Source organism: Trichechus manatus, unplaced genomic scaffold (assembly GCF_000243295.1).
Source record: "Trichechus manatus latirostris isolate Lorelei unplaced genomic scaffold, TriManLat1.0 scaffold00292, whole genome shotgun sequence".
NCBI lineage: Eukaryota > Metazoa > Chordata > Mammalia > Sirenia > Trichechidae > Trichechus > Trichechus manatus.
Genome location: NW_004444228.1, coordinates 1,616,328 through 1,624,081, shown reverse-complemented (window position 1 = coordinate 1,624,081; position 7,754 = coordinate 1,616,328).

The window sequence follows — 7,754 nt, the reverse complement described above, 5'->3', positions numbered from 1 at the left end:
AAGCAAGGGGGAAGAAAGCTGATACCAGGAGGACCTTGGTAAGGAAAGTTCTTTTTGAAACTTTAATACAGATTGTATGAAGTAGAAAGTGGATCACCTTTAATAATTACTTAAAAAATGCATCTTTGAATTCCTTAGGCTTCTAATATTATTATTAAGAATTGGAATGCTAGATAAGTTAGATCAGTACTTCAACATTTATAACATATTTTAATAAGCATGTATACATCTGGATTTCTGTATTAATTAGCTTTTCGTACTCATATTCCTGGACTATTGAAAGCCTTCAAAGGGGAAAGATTCTGGAAACACTTTAAAGGTTAAGATCACAGGTATTGCTTTGTTTCAGCAACTAGAGTTTCTACCCATGAAAGTTATTTAACAGGCAATTAATGTCTAAAACGTGGACAGCTATTGCTGCCGTTACACCATTAGCTCCAGAATCAATTCTGAGGAAATTTTTGCAGGAAGTGATCTTGAAAATAATAAAATAATACGTATTTCAGAAATAGCATCCACTAAAGCATTATCCTCTGCTACAACATGTTTTGGAAACCTTGGTGGCACAGTGGTTAAGAGCTACAGCTGCTAACCAGAAGGTCGGCAGTTCGAATCCACGAGCTGCCCCTTGGAAACCCTATGGGACAGTTCTGCTCTGTCCTGTAGGTTTGCTATGAGTCAGAATCAACTCAATGGCAACAGGTTTGGGGTTTTTTTTTAGCATTATAATCTGAGGCAAATATACTGAGGCATTAATGTTTATATTAATTCATTATTTTACACAGAGAAGAAAACTATGACTTAAAATCAGAGGTAACAATAACCTGGTTATCATTAGCCATCCCATTTAATCAACAAATCACTTTAATAAGCCATTTTTAGAAGCAACAGAATGGTTAAGAACATGTACTCTGGAACTAGACAACCTGGGTTTGACTCCTGACCCTGCCACTTACTTATTCTGAAACTTTGGGCAAATTATTACATAACCTGCTCATACCTTGATATACTGCTGCAGCCACTTTTGAATGATCTTCAGCAAAATTTTACTTGTGTGTGATACTAATGATATTGTTCAATAATTTCAGCATTTGGTTGGATCACCTTTGTTGGGAATAGGCATAAATATGGATCTCTTCCAGTCGGTTGGCCAGGTAGCTGTCTTCCAAATTTCTTGGCATAGACGAGTGAGCACTTCCAGCGTTGGTATCTGTTGAAACATCTCAATTGATATTGTCAGTTCCTGGAGCCTTGTTTTTCGCCAATGCCTTCAGTGCAGCTTGGACTTCTTCCTTCAGTACCATCGGTTCCTGATCATATGCTACCCCTTGAAATGATTGAACATTGATCAGTTCTTTTTGGTATAATGACTCTGTATATTCCTTCCATCTCATGAGGAACCTGTATATAGATCAAGAGGCAGTTGTTCCAACAGAACAAGGGGATATTGCGTGGTTTAAAGTCAGGAAAGTTGTGCGTCAGGGTTGTATCCTTTCACCATACCTCTGTATGCTGAGCAGATAATCCGAGAAGCTGGACTATATGAGGAAGAATGGGGCATCAGGATTGGAGGAAGGCTCATTAACAACTTGTGTTATGCAGATGACACAACCTTGCTTGCTGAAAGTGGAGAGGACTTGAAGCAGTTAATGATGAAGATCAAAGACCACAGCCTTCAGTATGGATTACACCTCAACATAAAGAAAACAAAAATCCTCACTATCTTAGTCACCTGGAGCTGCTCCAACAGAAATACCACAAGTGGATGGTTTTAACAAAGAGAAGTTTATTTCCTCACAGTCAAAGTAGGCTAAAAGTCCAAATTCAGGGCGTCAGCTCCAGGGGAAGGCTTTTTCTCTCTGTCGGCTTTCTTTTATTCGGTGTTCCCCCAGACTAGGAGCTTCTCTGCGCAGGGACCCCGGTCCAAAGGACGCGCTCTGCTCCCAGCACTGCTTTCTTGATTGTATGAGGTCCCCAACTCTCTGCTTGCTTCCTTTTCCTTTTATCTCTTGAAAGAGAAAAGGTGGTGCAGGCCACACCCCAGAGAAACTCTCTTTACATTGGATCAGGGATGTGACTCGGGTAAAGGTGGTGTTACAATTCCACCCTAATCCTCTTTAACATAAAATTACAATCACAAAATGGAGGCCAGCCACACAATTCTGGGAATCATGGCCCAGCCGAATTGATACACACATTTTTGGGGGGACATAATTCAAACCATGACACTCACAACTGGACCAATAAGCAACATCATGATCAACGGAGAAAAGATTGAAGTTGTCAAGGATTTCATTTTGCTTGTATCCACAATCAACGCCCTTGGAAGCAGCAGTCAAGAAATCAAAAGACGCATTGCATTGGGCAAATCTGCTGCAAAAGACCTCTTTAAAGTGTTGAAAAGCAAAGATGTCAACTTGAAGACTAAGGTATGTCTACTCAAGCCTTGGTATTTTCAATTGTATCATATGCATATGAAAGCTGGACAATGAATAAGGAAGACCAAAGAAGAATTGACGCCTTTGAATTGTGGTGTTGGTGAAGAATATTGACTATACCGTGGACTGCCAAAAGAATGAACAAATCTGTCTTGGAAGAAGTACAACTAGAATGCTCCTTATAAGCAAAGATGGCGAGACTACATCTTGCGTGCTTTGGACGTGTTGTCAGAGGGATCAGTCCCTGGAGAAAGACATCATGCTTGGTAAAGTAGAGGGTCAGTGAAAAAGAGGAAGACCCTCAATGAGATGGATTGACACAGTGATTGCAACAGTGGGCTGAAGCATAACAACTATTGTGAGCATGACACAGGACTGGGCAGTGTTTCGTTCTATAGTACATAGGGTCACTATGAGTCGGAACTGACTCAATAGCACCTAACAACCCCACTCATACCTCAGTTAGCCTGTCTGTGAAATGGGATTGATAATAGTGTCTAATTCATAGGGTTATTATATGAGTTTAAAGGTTAAAAGAGTTTTATATTTTAAAGTATTGGAACAGTTTGTGCACATTGTAAGCGTTATGTAACCAAAACCCAAACTCGTACCTGTTGCCGTTGAGTCACTTCTGACTCATAGTGACTGTATTGGATAGAGCAGAACTGCCCCCATAGGGTTTCCAAGGAGCGGCTGGTTGATTTGAACGGCCGACGTTTTGGTTAGCGGATGAGCTCTTAACCATTGCGCGCCAGGGCTCCAAACAACAATAGTATGGCTAATAACTTTCAGCCCCCTGAGGAGTTAACTTGTACCTTTCCAATCAAATTATACATTATATTAGTACTCCCTTTCTGCTCAGCTTTTTCTTCTTGGTGGTATTGATCTTGCATTTTGTTATCTTTGATCCCTTCTCCTTTCTCATCCCTCTAAATTTTTTAAAATTTATTTCAATTCTTAATTCCATTTAAAAAATCACTTTAATGTATAGCATTATCTCTATTTTTGTTCACTTCTTTCTCTTTCACAGTTTCTCTTAATTAAAATCTATACACAGTGTGTTCGCATGGTGATGGGAGCTAAAATTACTTATAATCAATGATTTTTAGATTGCTGGTGCTCTTGAGTTAGATTATTCTTTTTCTTTTTTTCGAGTCCATTCATCTAGTTTTCCCATCCCTGCCTTCTCACCTTTGCTTTTGGGCAAGTGTTACCCATTTGGTCTTGTATGCTTGATTGAACTAAGAAGCATGTTCCTCATGTGTGTTGTTCTTTGTCCTATTGGCCTGGCTAATCTTTGACTGAAAGGTGTACTTTGGGAGTGGCTTCAGTTTTGAGTTAGCAGGGTGTCCGGGGGCCATAGTATTTGGGGCTTCTCCAGTCTCCGTCAGACCAGTAAGTCTGGTCTTTTTTTTGTGAGTTTGAATTTTGTTCTATATTTTTCTCCATCTCTGTCTGGGACCCTCTTACATGATCCCTGTCAGAGCAGTTGGTGATGGTAGCTGGGCACCATCTAGTTTTGCTGGACTCAGTCTGGTGGAGGCTGTGGTAATTGTGGTCCATTAGTCCTTTGGACTAATCTTTCCCTTGTGTCTTTTGTTTTCTTCATTATCCCTTGCTCCAGATAGGGTGGGACTAGTGGAGTATCTTAGATGGCCGCTCAGAAGTTCTTAAGACCCCAGACGCTACTCACCAACGTAGGATGTAGAACATTTTCTTTATGAACCATGCTACGCCAAATAACCTAGATGTCCTCCGAGACCATGGTCCCCAGCCCCAGTAACCTGGTCCGTCAAGGTGTTTGCACGTGCCTCAGAAGCTTCTATGACTTTGCCTTGGTCAAGTTGTGCTGACTTCTCCTATATTGTTTGTTGTCTTTTCCTTCACCAAAGTTAACACTTGCCTACTATCTAGTTAGTGATTTCTACTCCCAACCCTTCCCCTCCCTCGTAACCATCAAAGATTATTTTTTTCTGTGCGTAAACCTTTTCTTGGGTTTTTATAATAGTGGTCTTATACAGTATTTATCCTCTTGTGATTTACTTATTCTTCACAGAAATATTACAGTAAAGTCTGTGAAGCTGAGGTGAAAGGATTTTTTGCTAGAAATTGAACTCTTCCTGGAATATTTGTAAACTCAGCCTTCACCTCCATTGCACAATCTAGATTTCAAACCTATTTAGTGTATTACCTATGTTTCCCTTTTCTATTTAATGAATTATTACAGTAATTTTGTAATCAAGGCAGCATGCATATTCGTAGTTATAAGGCAATACTATCAGATAAGAAAACTGTCATTCACTGTGGCACTTTGCATCTTTGAGTTAAAAAAAGTGAGAAAGAAAAAAAATCAAGCCAAGTAAGCAAGCAGTAACGAGACTACTATGGGAAATGATCAATGGTTTCCTCACTTCAAGGTTGATTATAGAAAAAAGATTCCAGTGTTTTATATTTGCAAAAGCACATTCCAAAGCGAATTAGTATACTCAGGTTATAATATCTAGGTACACAAAACCACATTTTTATTAATAAAAAAATAACTTGCAGCTCATTGAGTGAACTTTAAACGACCAGGCTACCTTGTGAAATATAATATCACAATTACTGGATCTGCTTTATGCTGGATAAATGCCAGCACAATGCAGTACTTTGCTGATATAGTATGAAATACATTTTGTGCTGCAGTAAGGCTGTCGATAGATTTTAAAAAAGAAAGCTATTTTATCACCAGTAACCAAACTACTTGAAATCTTAGTCACAAAAGACCATATATTTTATGATTCCATTTATATAAAATGTCCAGAATAGGCAAATTTATTGAGACAGAAAGTAGATTAATTTAGGTTGCCTAGGTCTAGGGGATTGGAGAGACTGAGAGGTGATAGCTGAAGGTATGGGATTTTAGGAAGGGGGAGGTTATGAAAATGTTCTAAATGGAGATGATGGTCACAACTCTGTGAATAGACTAAAAACCACTGAATTATACACTTTAAATGGGTGAAGTATATGGTATGTGAATTATATCCCAAAGCTGATACAAAAAAAAAATTTTATAAAAAAAATTTTATACAAAAAGCTTTTTTGTAATATACATGTTCCACCCAGCTAAGATGCAATTTAGATGTTTATTAAACGATTTTATTACTTAGAACAATACATCTTTTAAAAATGTTCTTTTACACAAGTAAAAGAAGGAAAAAACCCACAAATTAGAGTACAGTCATATGCCGCCTAACATCTGTTCGGGCAACATCTGCCCACATATACAGCCGTGGTCGGGCATGTGCCCTTCCGGGGATGCCCACAGCCTGACTTGGCAGTGATCTCACCCTGCCGCCTCCCACCCGTGGAAACAGGCGCCCCTGCAGCTGGGAGAAGTGGGCATCGGATCCTGCTCCCAAGCGCCCACTGTTGCGGGGCCTGGCTGGGGCGGGAGCACCAGGTTTCGGAGACCGCCCCCCTGCTGCCCTTTCCCGAGTCCAGAGCCTCGCTGCTGTGACCTTCACCTGGCTGCCGGCCCCAGGGAGGACCTGGCCAAGTGTTCACCTGAGGTGTCCGCAGTGGGAGCTGCCTGGGCCTTGCGGGGCACGGCAGCCCCCACTTATGCAATCTAGAACCGTGTGCCCTGTGGACTCAGCTGTTGGTGAAAGGTCCAAATCACATAACATCCTATTTCACAGAGTGTATTGTGGACCTTAAGTGAGGCATGATTGTATAGGAAAATAGTCATGTATTTTGTCATTTATTTCAATTGTTTAAAATAAAAGTGGAGATTTTATGTTGCTGTCAAGATTTTGCCTATGATAAGTGTTTGAAATGTAGCATTGAAATGTGAACTGGTTGTTAAATGGCCTGTTCCTTGCTTTCTAATGGAGGCACATATCCCTTGGGGAAAATGTATTGCTTCAAATTTGATCTAGGATAGTTAACCCTTTACATTGACACTCTCTTCATGACAAGATTTGCATCCACCTCAAAGAGAAAATTACAGAGTCTTGGATTCATTATAGCTTTATTACTCTTGTTTGCTCACTCTCTCATTGTCAGTCAGGACTTGATCATCCTATCTCACCTTTTTTATATCTATCCACTGGACTGCTTATAATTCTTATGCCATTATTTAAATCTGATGGTCCATTCAGCCCTCTGGCATTTGGAAATGGCCTGGGGTTGGAACTATAAGGAGCTTTGTGATGTTCCACCCAACTATACAAATACTGTAATTTTCTGTCGTCCTAGAGTAACATTTTCCAAGATTTGGTCTGTGGATTGTTCACATTGCTCCTTTAAAAAGGTAAAAGTTTTGTGGTCAAATAAGTTTAGCAAACACTGCATACCATGTCTTGCTCTTACAAAGTCTCTATGCACACAACCATATTAAAGGCGCTGAGAAGTCCAGCAGCAAAAAAAAAATTATGTAACTGTATTTAACCTAATATTTTCCCAATTAATTCTTTGCCCTCCCCCCCGCCCTTTTGCCAGTTTAAACATGTTTAAGTGAACAATTCAGTGACATTAATTCACCATTGTTGTTGTTAGTTGCTGTTGAGTTGATTCCGACTCATGGCGATCTCATGCGTGTCAGAGTAAAACTGAGCTCCATTTCAAGACTGTGACCTTTTGGAAGCAGATTTCCAGGCCTGTCTTCTTGTTTTTTTCATTGCCCTGGCTTTTGTTTTTTTTTTATTGATAGCACCCCCTGAAGACTTATGAAGCCTACATTACTACCTGATAGAGCAGTAGGGCTTGATTTCTTATGATTTGGGAAGAAAATCTCTTTGTGTCCATCAGCTAGTTCTTGTCACATATCACAGAGATGTGTTGCTCTGTCTCTCATTAATTGCACCATCTTCAAGAGAGATAACATACTAAGTCTTATCAGATGTATATACCTTACAGTAGGTGAGTTTATTAAATTCTTTCCTTAGCACACATTTCTACCGAGATGAAGTGTAAATACACATGGAATGGGTACCACCAAGAAGGGTTTTCTGAACTCTGGAGAATTTTACATGGGGCCTGGCTTGTAGGTGTGAATTTTATCTCTGGACTCATGAGATATACTTGTATTCTCCTTCCTTTGGCTATGCCAAGCTAAACTCATCCCTATAAATACTTCCCACCTTCTTTAAAGTCACCACCAATCCAACCCAGGCTGGAAGTGATGAGACTGAGCAGTGGGAAATAGCTACCGTGAGTGAGGTGCTCCTCTGGATTCTGAGGATGCAGTGGTGAGCAATTGCTAACAAGATTCCTGCTCTCAGGGCTCTTACATTCTAGGGGGCAAATATAGCCAATAAGCAAGTAAACAAGCAA